The sequence below is a fragment of the Toxorhynchites rutilus genome, chromosome 2 (genome assembly GCF_029784135.1).
Source record: "Toxorhynchites rutilus septentrionalis strain SRP chromosome 2, ASM2978413v1, whole genome shotgun sequence".
Classification (NCBI taxonomy): Eukaryota; Metazoa; Arthropoda; class Insecta; order Diptera; family Culicidae; genus Toxorhynchites; species Toxorhynchites rutilus.
In genome coordinates, this window is record NC_073745.1 from 284,596,040 (window position 1) to 284,608,494 (window position 12,455).

General features: G+C 40.4%; 1 protein-coding gene across 1 annotated transcript in view; it reads right to left on the reverse strand.

The window, feature by feature from the left end:
- LOC129767478 (F-actin-capping protein subunit alpha) overlaps window positions 1-12,455 on the reverse strand; it is a 46,896-nt gene that overhangs the window by 8,066 nt on the left and 26,375 nt on the right. The window lies entirely within an intron of this gene.

Sequence of the window (12,455 nt, forward strand, 5' to 3'; positions counted from 1 at the left end):
GTTGCTAGTGGGCCAAGGGAAATTATGTTGACAGCATTTCTTATTTTTCGTGATATTTAATTTTTCATTACTCATGTGTATACAGTATTTAGATGCCTCATGGGGCTTATCCAAACACTCTCAATTGAGGGATAAGAAAAATGGAATTGAATGAAACAATTATCGACGTTTGATTCTGCGGCTTCATGATTCATGTGGGAAGCAGTACGATATGTAGCGAAGGAAAGGCGAGGAAGAATATAAACCTTCAGCACCGATAGCGATCATGACGTTTTGGTTTACATATGCTAACCGGTTCGCTAAGTGCTCTCCGCAGCAGAGTTCTCTCGTTCTCGTGTCGCTTTCCGAAATGCATAGATTATGCAACATTGAACTCAATATACTCTCCTGAAGTAACCCCCAACGATTAAGTCATAGGGTTCAAACACACTGGTGTTGGTGTGTTGGCACGGAGTGGGCACGAAGGATTCGCACAGCAAAACATCACATGCCATCTGCTTTCTTGTATTGTCCCGATATCTGATTTACTAATGTGTGTCAAGAAAACTTGACTGCACGAATGTACCAGGAATTAGAAGTTCTCATTTCAAAACGTTTTTAACATTGATTTGTTAATAAGATGTTGAAATGAGAGCTTCTAATTTTTCGTATATTTGTGCAGTCACGTTTTTCTATTGAAAAAAGTGCAAATCGATTCGGGGAAAAATCTAGTAAATCCATCAAGAATTTAATAACCAATTAACGCCCAAAATTGGACAATTTTACACGGCGTGACCGTTTTAAGTTATTCAATTTGTCAACAATATGTTGCCGAACGGCGACATTCAAAGAGATGAGATAAAAAAGAGATATAGAAAAGACAAAACGCCAATGCCGACACTGGTTTGCAAAACATCGTTCAGACACTTACGGAGTTGAAGATAAACCCCGTTCTGGAAGGACAGATTTAAAGGGAGAAACGATTAAGATTTATTAAATTTGACGTATTTATTTTTAATGCGCATCAATTTTTATGTGTGTGCGTGTATAATTCCTCTATTCCGATCTAAAAGCTTGCTCTTCAGTTCTCAAAATTGCGTCCAACCAAGAGTGGTATTGCTTGGATTTTTTTTCTCGTGTGACAGTGATCATTCTGCACGCACTCATCTACAAAATGAGGGGTGTTAAGTTTTTTTTCAAATGCACACTTTAAATAAATACGTCTAATTTAAGATGACCGAATTTTGATCGTTTCACCCTTCAGATAACGGAAACAAAATATTTATATTTGTTTTTTTTTTCATTCCTAATAAAAAAATAAAGAGATGGATCACTCGGCGTGAATTCAGCACTTCAATTTTCGAACAACGTAATAATAATAAGTTAAATAAACGAATAATCAAGTTTTTTTAAACAAAATAATTCAATTTTGAAACCAAAAAATTTATCTTAAAATTAGCATTTGGGAAAAATACAAAGGAAGAAACATTACAAATACAGAAGAACCTATTTTTGTGCATTTTTTTTTTTTGTGGTGTATATGAAAAGAAGCATATTTGACGAAGTTATCGTCCATTTAGTTTTTTTCGATAATCTATATGTATTTCAGTGCGAAAAAAAGCATATTTGTGTCTAAATTATCCACTTCTCAAATCATCCCCATCCTTCCACCAAATGTTCTAAGTTGCGCATGACATGATTTCAACATGATAGCAACAAGTTTCGACCAACTGTCAAACTGTCCCATCGAAAAGCAGGGAAGCAAAAAGAAAATTGAACGGTGAATTGCGTGGATTTGAGTTATTTTCTTAGGGGAAACTTTTTTTATGCGGTCCCTATCTACCGCACAAAAAAGGTTTGCCTGAATTTATATTTAAATGCTTCCCATGTATTCCCATAGGTATATTTATTGTTTAGGATTAACTTTTTCAGTAAAACACCGAGTATTTGAGAGCGTTAAAAGACACGGTCGCATTTTTGACGTGAGACTACGCAATTATTTTTTTCAGTTCCCTTGTTTATCACTATGCATATTATTTTTGAATGCATCGAAATTTTATGTGCGTGTGATACGAAAATACAGAAGCGTTCTCCGCCAAACGGCATAAATTTCAGCACATACGATGTCGCTGCACCTTGGATTTGGATTTTTATGCGATTTAATCCATTTCATTCCATTCATCTTCCATTTCAACATCGTCTACAAAAGTGATTTGCTCGAGCCAAGTACTTCCCAATATTTTTAAGAAATCAGGTAGCGTGAAAATGAAGATCAGGAAGGCGTCGGGAATCAGAAAATCAGACAATCGGCATCTTGCGGCACTACCGAGACCGTTTATAACGGAGACAAACCAGGCCAGATGGCTGGAAGTCTCTCGAAAAGTAATAAAATTCAATATTAGAAATTTCTCTGGATTCGTCGTCCATTCTTTAGAATAAATATTGACTGAAAGATTTTGAATACTTATAACTTGAGCATTTCTTAATAGATCGCCAGGATGTTTGCATCAATGGATAGGAAATATTTCTACGCATCTACCACAATGAAAAACATTTAATTTTTCTTGAGATAAACAATTGAATAATAGTGAAATTTGTGCTCCTCAAATGTTACCGACCAAAAGGAGCAACCAGAGTAACAGCGGAATACGGTTTCCCCAACACAGACTAGAAAACCAAGGGGAAATCGACATTGCAAATACATGCAAGCTGCTAAAGCACTTCTGTTCCCAAACGGCATTGCAAATGCATTGTGCATGCATGCAAACTCCGGAATGTATGTGTCTCGGTAGTGCCGCAAGATGCCGATTGTCTGATTTTCTGATTCCCGACGCCTTCCTGATCTTCATTTTCACGCTTCCTGATTTCTTAAAAATATTGGGAAGTACATTGGCTCGATACAACATCCAAGAGCAAATCACTTCTGTAGACGATGTTGAAATGGAAGATTCACGGACTATTCAAGCGGGTATGAACAAAACACTCATTCAATCAATAATTTAATCAATACAAACAAATAATTACTAAGACAACGGTAGTGCTACCTCAACTTTGCGGTTATATCATAGATATGACCCATCCTTTTTTTCGAGAAGAGAGAGACAATTTGTCTCGTTTCATTCTTTGCGCCACTAGCTCTATATCCTAGCATATTTTGATGTACGAAATTTGGTCCTCAATGAATGAACCTGTAAAGTCTTAAGGTGGCATTCCATCTATTCAGCATGCTACATGCGACAAGTCAATGGTAAACAATAATGGATATGATACTTGCGCAATTTTGTATTCTGTTTCCACCTCAGCCACTACTCAGCAGTATGCGAACGCTCACTGCTCCAACATACAGTGACTCAAACCCGTAATCGTACTCCACCATGCAGATCTCTTTTCCCTTCTTTTGAAAATTGAAAACAAGCTTTCGGAACATTCTATAACATAAAGTCATAGTGTCATATGAGAGTGTTCCGAAAGCTTGTTTTCGATTTTCAAAAGAAGGGAAAAGAGATCTGCATGGTGAGTACGATTACGGGTTTGAGTCACTGTATCTATTCTGATGTTATTGTTTTCATGATCAAACATACTGTTGTTCTATTATTGTGGTGAGTTATGATAATCGTCAATAAATTACGTAGTTGCTCCAATATTGTCGCACATGTCGTGCTACACACGTCGTACCGATCCGCAGGCCATTGGATAAGGCCAACATTGCTCGACAAGCCCAATTGTGTCGTAATAAGAGACATCCCAATAAGCAAGAACCATTGACTTGTAGCATGTAACATGTTGAATAGATGGAATTTCGCCTTTAGAGTTGGTTTCGATCATTTTAAATAATGGTAATGGGATTTTTTTTATCATAGAAAATTAATCCCGACTTGCACTGGTATATGCTTATTTCCGAACTTGCCACCAAGAATACAATGGATGCGTGTTATTTGAATATAACGGTCTTAATCCAAGTGCTTAACAAAACGACACAGGTAACACTACGTTCGGGAGGCGTGGTTCCTCCAGGAACGATGGTACAATCGCAGAAGAACATCATAACAGTGTCCAACTAACAAACTCTCCTATCCGATCGATAAACTTTTACTTAGTCGCGGCAATACATACACACACTCTTTACAGATACACGGGCCAAAGGTTGTGCAGTCCACTGATGATTCAACAAGAGCCAAAGGTTGTACCGCTCATGACAACTCTACACGAGCTGATGATTGCGCCGGTTAGTGACCATTCTATCCTGGATTCCTCGAGTCGAGAAGACGCACCACGCTAGATATGGGGTACATACTAGGGGGGCGTTGCTGATTAATGGTCAGCTGCATCCAAATAGGAAGTATCCCGTGTCGGGCACACGTACAGAGCATTGGAGACAGCAACATCCCAATTACGAGAACACTTGTAATACTAACCTCGAGCCGACCGCGAGTAATCGGTTACATATTACTAACATAGATAATAAAAAAAAACTGTTAAAATATTGAACTCCGGCCCCGTCAGGCTAACGCCATAGGAGCCTTGATAAAAATATATATTTTGGGAAAAAAAAACTAACAAACTTCCTTCATAGTAGTTGACTTTTATTCTGTTAAAAAAATCAAGAAAAACAAGTGCTTGACATAATTTATTAAATGACGGAGCTTAAATTGCAATATTTCTTCTCTCGACAGTATCCTTAGAACGAACGCTGCATTTGCATTACGAGTGACCTATTTACGCGTGACTGATTCACAGTAGTTCTTCTTCTTCTTAAATGGCAGAGGAGGAACTTCGCTATCTCAACGTAGTATTTTACTTGCGTCTTTTTTATTAGTACTTAGTTGAGATTTCTATGCCAAATAACACGCATTGGATGCATTCTGAGTGGCAAGCTCTAGAACACGCGTGACAACAGTGCAAGTCAAAGGAAATTTCTTCGACGAAAAGTTCCCCCAACCAGAACGGGAATCGAACCCGAACCCCCGGCATGTTAGGTGGGACGCTAACCACTCGGCCACGGGAGCACCTGATTCGCAGTAGTACATATATCAAAAATTGTACCTCACGGCTGCATTAGATGCTCGGTATTAAGAGCACGGGTAGGTAAACACAGAAATACACAGAACAAATGTGGGAAAATGGGAATGATTCTATTTTTTGGAGGTCCAAAAAACCATGGATTTTTGACGATTTTTTATGCCACTTGAGGTTTAGTTCATTTAAACTTTGTACAGGACCTGTTCGCGACGAACGCGACCCGAGTCAGCTGCAGACGAACAAGGGGAGAACGATGATGCAATCGGCTGCACTCGTCGACGCAGTCGTACACACACACATAGCGAGAAGTGTAGTTTTAAGTTTTCTGTTTTTCTTATTCTGTTAGTGCGAAAGGATGTGTAGATTTAAGTTTTTCCTCATTCTGTTTGTGACCTTTAGAAGAGCAACATCAATTATATAAGTGAAAATTAAAACAGCCTTTTTTTACAGGAAGTGTCCCAGTTTGGTCGGGTTCCCCCCGATTTTTATGGTCGGGTTCCCCCCTTAATTTGAACCAATTAGGGAATCGTATCAAAAGCATATCGAACAAATCTTGGATAATTTTTCAAAATCAAAAATTATCAAAAAATCGTTTGGACAAAAATAGTTATGGATGCGAACCTTATTCCATGAAAATGAGCCATGTTTTCTGATTTGGCACCCATACTGCAAGACGTATTCCGTTCCGTAGTTCCGATGTATTGTTATGTATTTCAGTGACATGGCAGTAATAAATCGAACTAAAATGTCGTGTTTGCACCTCATACCTCATACCGGAGTACCGGTAAGTTTCCTCGTTTTTTTTCAGAAATTAATGCTTCATTCTGCAAAAATGGTAACAAATTTAATATTCAAAGTATTGCCCATCGCTAGTCACAACTTATCCTATCTTTCTGGCAATTCACGGATCCCTTTGCGGAAATAATCGGCCGGTTTGTCGGCTAAACACGAATCGATCCAATTTTTGACTTCATCAAAATTGGGGAAGTGCTGGTCAACCAGGCCATGTTGCATCGATCGAAAAAGGTAGTGATCGGACGGAGCAATGTAATGTCTGGAGAATACGGCGGGTGGAATAGGATCTCCCATTTCAGCATTTCCAAGTATGTTTTGACCGGTTTCGCGACATGCGGCCAAGCATTGTAGTGCTGCAAAATAACTTTATCGTACCTTGCTCGTATTGTAGCGGTTTTTCCTTCAGTGCACGGCTCAAGCGCATCAATTGTCGCCGGCAGAGGTCCCCCGTAATGGTTTCATTCGGTTTTAGCAGCTCATAGTACACCACACCCAGCTGGTTCCGCCAAATGCATAACATAACCTTCTGGCCGTGAATATCCCGCGCGGCCGTCGATGCTGATGCATAGCCAGGGTATCCATACGTTGCCCGATGTTTAGGATTGGCGTAATGGACCCACTTTTCATCGCCAGTGACGATTCGATGAAAAAACCCTTTCTTTTATGCCGTTGGAGCAGTTGTTCGCACGTGAAAAATGGCGTTCGACGTCTCGTGGCTTCAATTCATACGGCACCCAATGTCCTATCTTTCGGATCATTCCCATTGCTTTCAAACGATCGGATGTGGTTTGCTGAGCTACTTCAAGTGTATCTGCAAGTTCTTGTTGCGTTTGTGACGGATCTTGTTCGAGTAAAGCCTCCAATTATTCATCTTCAAACTTTTTTGGCGGTCCGGAACGTTTCTTTTCTTCCAAGTCAAAATTACCACTTTTGAACCGTGCAAACCACGTCTGAAACGTGGAGCATGGTCACCATAAACTTCCACCAAAATGTGATGACTTTCCGCAGCATTTTTCTTCATATTGAAGCAATGAAGTAACAATCCCCGCAAAAACACTCTAGTTGGTACGAAATTCGACATATTCGAATTGGCAAAAAACTATGTTGTTTACGCTTCAACTTCTTGACATATACTGAAAAAGACGCACAATGACAGTAGTTTTCGAATGTCTGGAAATTTGATTCACTGGAATAATAATCAAGTTATGCCATCTGTTGTAAAACCGAGGAAACTTACCAGTACACCTAATAGGATGAAGCAAGAATCGCGATTTTCGTTATCCGAGATGCCACCCATATCTGTGGAAAATCGAGGCTCTACTTTGTTTAAAAAATGACTGTTGCACCACCTCATGAGGACATCCAAAAGAATGCGGCTTCATAATTTAAGATGAACATTAATCAATACTAACAATGATCACAACATACCGAGTGCTGAAAGTGAAAAGCTGTGACACGATATAAATAATGCATACGAAAACTAAACAATGAATCCATCTTATCCATTAACACGATTGATGTAAGTTAAATTTATCATGACGGAAATCGTGATTAAAATCATGTGACTGGGCTGACTGGGATACCGTTGTTAAGTACTAACGTATCGCTAGACAGAACAAAGTTGAACTAGACTGTACACACCGCCTTGGACAGCAATCAGAGCTTCCCGATAGCCATGCTATCATTGCGCATCAAAGATTGTGCAACGAAATAAGATTTTACTTCGACTTTTGACTGTTCTCAGCTTTCCCTAAACGCTTTCCCTAAACCGCATGCTGCATCGAAAAATTTCAGCTGACAAAATCTATGTGTGCCAAAATTGATAACATTATTTTATCTCTTGTGAGCTTGTTTCTCTAAACTCGGTTCAATTTCCGGAGTGCCAATCACCGACCATCACTTCCGCTGTCTTTAGTTTCCAAGTCTCGCCGCAAATTCGTGTGTTTATGAATATATTAAAAACCAACCCAAAACAAGCGCCGGGGCAGCAGCATTCGACCAGCCTTGCAGGCTTGGACCACGAACAACGCCATAAAAGGCAACAGCATTTTCGCTTCTCTGAGGTGCTGTGGCACTGTGAGAGTTCCTTTTTCCGTGTATGGTGTGTGTAGTGTGATGGTATCCAAGTTAATGCACGCGATTAGAGCTCTTATCGAGAAATTTGAAAGGGCGTTTGTTGGTCGGCCGTTGCCGGGGTATGTCCGTTCGTTATCATCGCTGTCGCTGTGTATGCTGCTACTTCACAAAGTTGGTTATCCAGCTGTCGAAAGATAAGTGATGGCAGTAGCGTGATGGTTGAGTAATGAATAACCGACGGCGCAACGTCGTTCTGAATATTGTTTACTGTTATTTTCTCACCAAAGTTTCCTGACAAACGAGCTTTGATCCAAAATGGAGAAGCAAAAGTGGAAATTAGTGTTACAATAACGTACAATAAAATTACATTGTATCGTGTTCCGGCATAACTAGATATTAAAGTTCAGAAAAGCTCGTTGTTTGAAAATCTCAATCATTGATTACGATTAGATGGACATTCACTTAAGAATATGATGATTAATCGAACCGTTCCCATTATAAAAAAAAACACCTAGGAGAATAAATCTAAGATGAAGAATCAAATCTTGTTTCGCTCGCTCGTATTAATCTTATATTGCTGTACCATGTATATTATACAAATACTTACCAGTATTTGTGAGTCATGACATTTTCAGTTATGTTATGTCTCATTTAATGTCATAAATCGGGATGACAAAACATGAGCTAAAAATCAATTTTGGGCGTACTTTTAAAACCATTCTGTAGAGCAGGGGTGGCCAAACCTTTGGTCATTACGGGCGACTAATCGTTCAAATGTCAGGTTGAGGTCTACCAGCGTTGAGCTTGAGCTTGAGCTTGAGCTTGGGTAGACTGTACAATTCGTAGTTGCTCTCCGTGACTGACCTGAACCAACCAAATTGCACACAGAACACTCAGAATGACGCTTGGGGCTAGCAAATCATTCTCGTTGTGCAATTTTCGGTGATTAGAGCTTTAAATGGTCAATAACGACGCCGGCCACGTCCTTACAGTCACCAGGGGAAGGGAAGGAATGTTAGTATGATATTCGCCGCCCGAAGGCCAGAAGGGTCGCCTCTATAGCGTGGTTCCCTAGAGTTTATCATGGGAGGGATAGTTGTTAGTGGGGAGAGGTAAGAATCAGGATTCACTGAGGTAAGTGATGTGATTATGTGAAAGCGAACAATCGACGGAACGAGAAAATGAAATTTCGAAAATCCTATGTGTCTCAACGCGCGGCAGAAATTATCTCTAGGTATCCTGAGAAGGAAAACCTGCAAAATTGATTGGACCGACTATATATTCTACTATTTATTGCACATATTTTTTATTGAAATCCAATCATGACGGCGGAGAGTTTTGTTTGGGAATCCTAAGAAGGTAACCGAGAGAACAGCTCCAAAACTAATAATTCTAAATTCATCACGCGTCTTCTTTATCGACCTCCAATCCCGACGATGAAGAGTTGTCTTTGGGAAACCTGAGAATGTAACCGAAGTCACGAGTACTATTTATAGAACTCCAATAACGATGGCGGAAAACTGTAGATTTCAAATATTATTTCCTGAAGCTGAAATTTGTAGTCTCAAACTTCAGATTGAAAATTTAAATATCGAATTCCGAATACCAAATCTTATATCTTAGAAATATAAAATGAGATCCGGCCGGAAATGGTCGGGCCCTCGTGCTGCTTCAATAGTGGTAGTAAGCGGTTCTGTAGGCACTCCTTAAGGTAAACCTGCCCGTTTACCGTGCCGGTCATCACGAAGGGGGCGCTCCGCTTTCCGCAAGAGCAGATCGCTTGCCACACCATGTACTTTTTGGCAAACTTGGATAGTTTCTGCTTGCGAATCTCCTCCGGAACGCTGAATTTGTCCTCTGCGGAGAAGAACAACAGCCGGGCCTGTTGCTGACGAGCTCCGCTTTGACGTAGGTTTCGTCGTCCATTACCAGGCAATACGGCTTCATCAGCATTTCGGTGTACAGCTTCCGGGCTCACGTCTTCCCCACCATGTTTTGCCTTTCGTCGCGGTTAGGAGCCTTCTGAACCTTGTATGTACGCAGGCCCTCCCGCTGCTTGGTCCGCTGGACGAATCAACTTGACAAATTCAGCTTATTGGCGACATCCCGGACCGAACTTCTCGGATCACGTCTAAACTGCTTAACTACGCGCTTGTGATCTTTTTCACTGACGGAGCATCCATTTTTGCCGTTCTTCACCTTCCGGTCGATGGTTAGGTTCTCGAAGTATCGTTTTAGTACTCTGCTGACCGTGGATTGGACGATTCCCAGCATCTTACCGATGTCCCGATGTGACAACTCCGGATTCTCGAAATGAGTGCACAGGATTAATTCACGACGCTCTTTTTCGTTCGACGACATTTTTCCAAATTTACGAAAAATTGACAGTGAAGCATGGCCAACGTGATCTATACACTCTTATCTGATTATAAGCCAAAGCTGAAGATATAATTTCTAAAAATTAAATTTCTACAGCGTTTTTTCCGTGATGCAATTTGATGTGACACACCCTTTATAATGCGTGAACATTCTATCTTTCGAATGAAGTGATTATCATACTATTTCGTTCAGTTTGTTGGGAGGTATTGACACTCAAATCTTGTTGTTCCGGCGTAACGCTCTCGTTTTTAAAACATCGAACTTACACCCCAGTATACAACTACAACTACAATAATACAATAACCTACGTCAAAACATGTTTCGTCATTGCCTGGAATACATATTTGATGTGGAAACGTAAATATTCATTCTTAATTGTGCGTTAATTCACCTTAGAATCCACCATCATTTACGCTTCCATATTCCATTGTTTGGTGGACATGCCATATGTCACAATGCCTCTTAAATTAACCTCTGTCTATGTTATATAACAAAATCTGTGTGACCCGCTCGCAATCTAGAGAGCATCAGTCAGTCCCGGTGATCATTAGTATCTTCCCGGTGATACCGGGGGGATTCGGAGGTGGTGTCCGGTCGGACATTTCTGACTATTTGATGTATCCAAGGATGCCCCGGCCTCTTCAACTTATAGTGCCCCTGGCGATTTGAGTGATTTGTCGCAACGACGAACGTGGCATCTACCATTGCTGAGAATACATTACACGTTCGGGTACGTTACATTACGTTCGAGTATCGGACGGTGTGGTTGGCGTACTTGTTCCTTAGTAGATCCTCGACGGTTTTCCGGATTTTTGTGGAGTTCGAACGGGTTTTGTGTATGTGTTTGAATAGTTTTCAGTTTCAGGATCTGGTTCCGCACCACTTTTGAATGGCACTGTTGCCATCTCAACAAAGGTATTACATGCTTGGATTTATTATGCCAAATAGCACACCTTGAATGTATTCTGAAAGGCAAGCTCTAGATTACGCTATTTCTTTGACAAAAATTATCCGACCAGAACGGAAATCGAATCCGAACCCCCGGCATGATAATGTGTCCCGCCAACAACTCGGCCACGGGAGCACCAGTAGATTTGGAATATCGACGAGAGCTCCATATCAACCGATTCATGGAGGTGGTGGTTGGCTTCAAGAAAGAGAATGGCAAGTTAAGTTTTGACGTAGGTCGAACGTCTTTCAGTACGGGTGCTAAATCAGAAAACATGTAACGTTTCAACATTTTTTTTTTTTTTTTAATTCGTTTATTTTTTACAGGCTCAGTTACTTAAGTTTAAAGGAGCCGAATTCTTAAATATATTTTTAAAACTATATATACATATAGAAACAATTTTCTTACATCTATGGTTAGTAAGGTGGAAAACCGATTACTCGCGGTGTACTCGAGTTTAGAAGGGTGACATATTTTTAGGAGAAGGATGGGATATAAGGAAATTGTAACAATGTTGATGAGCACTCAATTCTTAAATCTATTCGTATATCTATAGTTTATTTACATTTCAACTTATTCTACTATTTATAGCAAGGGGGCGAATTACCCGCAAAGGAAGGAAAGGAGGGTATAAGGATGTAGGGACAATCACACACGAAGATCTATAGCTTTAAGGAAAACATATATATGGGACATGTAATCAAGGTCTAACCGAGCCAACACATCTCTCACCGGCACATTGGGCTGTCTTCCTCGGGCCCGAAGGGAGTTTTCTAAATTCGATCTGGCGACCAGATACACCTCGCACGACCAAACAATGTGCTCGATGTCGTGATAACCTTGGCCACAAACGCAGAGATTGCTGCTGGCAAGATTGAAACGAAAGAGTAGTGCATCTAACGAACAGTGATTGGACATGAGTCGGGAGAAGGTGCGGATAAAGTTCCGACTCAAGTCTAGACTTTTGAACCAAGGTTTGAGGCTAACCTTAGGGATAATCGAGTGAAACCACCGGCCCAATTCATCTTCATTCCACTTGCGTTGCCAGTTAGCGATGGTATTTTTGCGAACTAAAGAATAAAATTCATTGAAGGCGATTTGACGCTGATAAATATCGCCTTCAATTGCACCTACCTTTGCCAATGAGTCAGCCCTCTCATTACCCGGAATTGAGCAATGTGAAGGGACCCAGACAAAGGTAATGACATAACAGCGTCTGGATAAAGCACTCAAAATTTCTCGTATTCTCTCAAGGAAG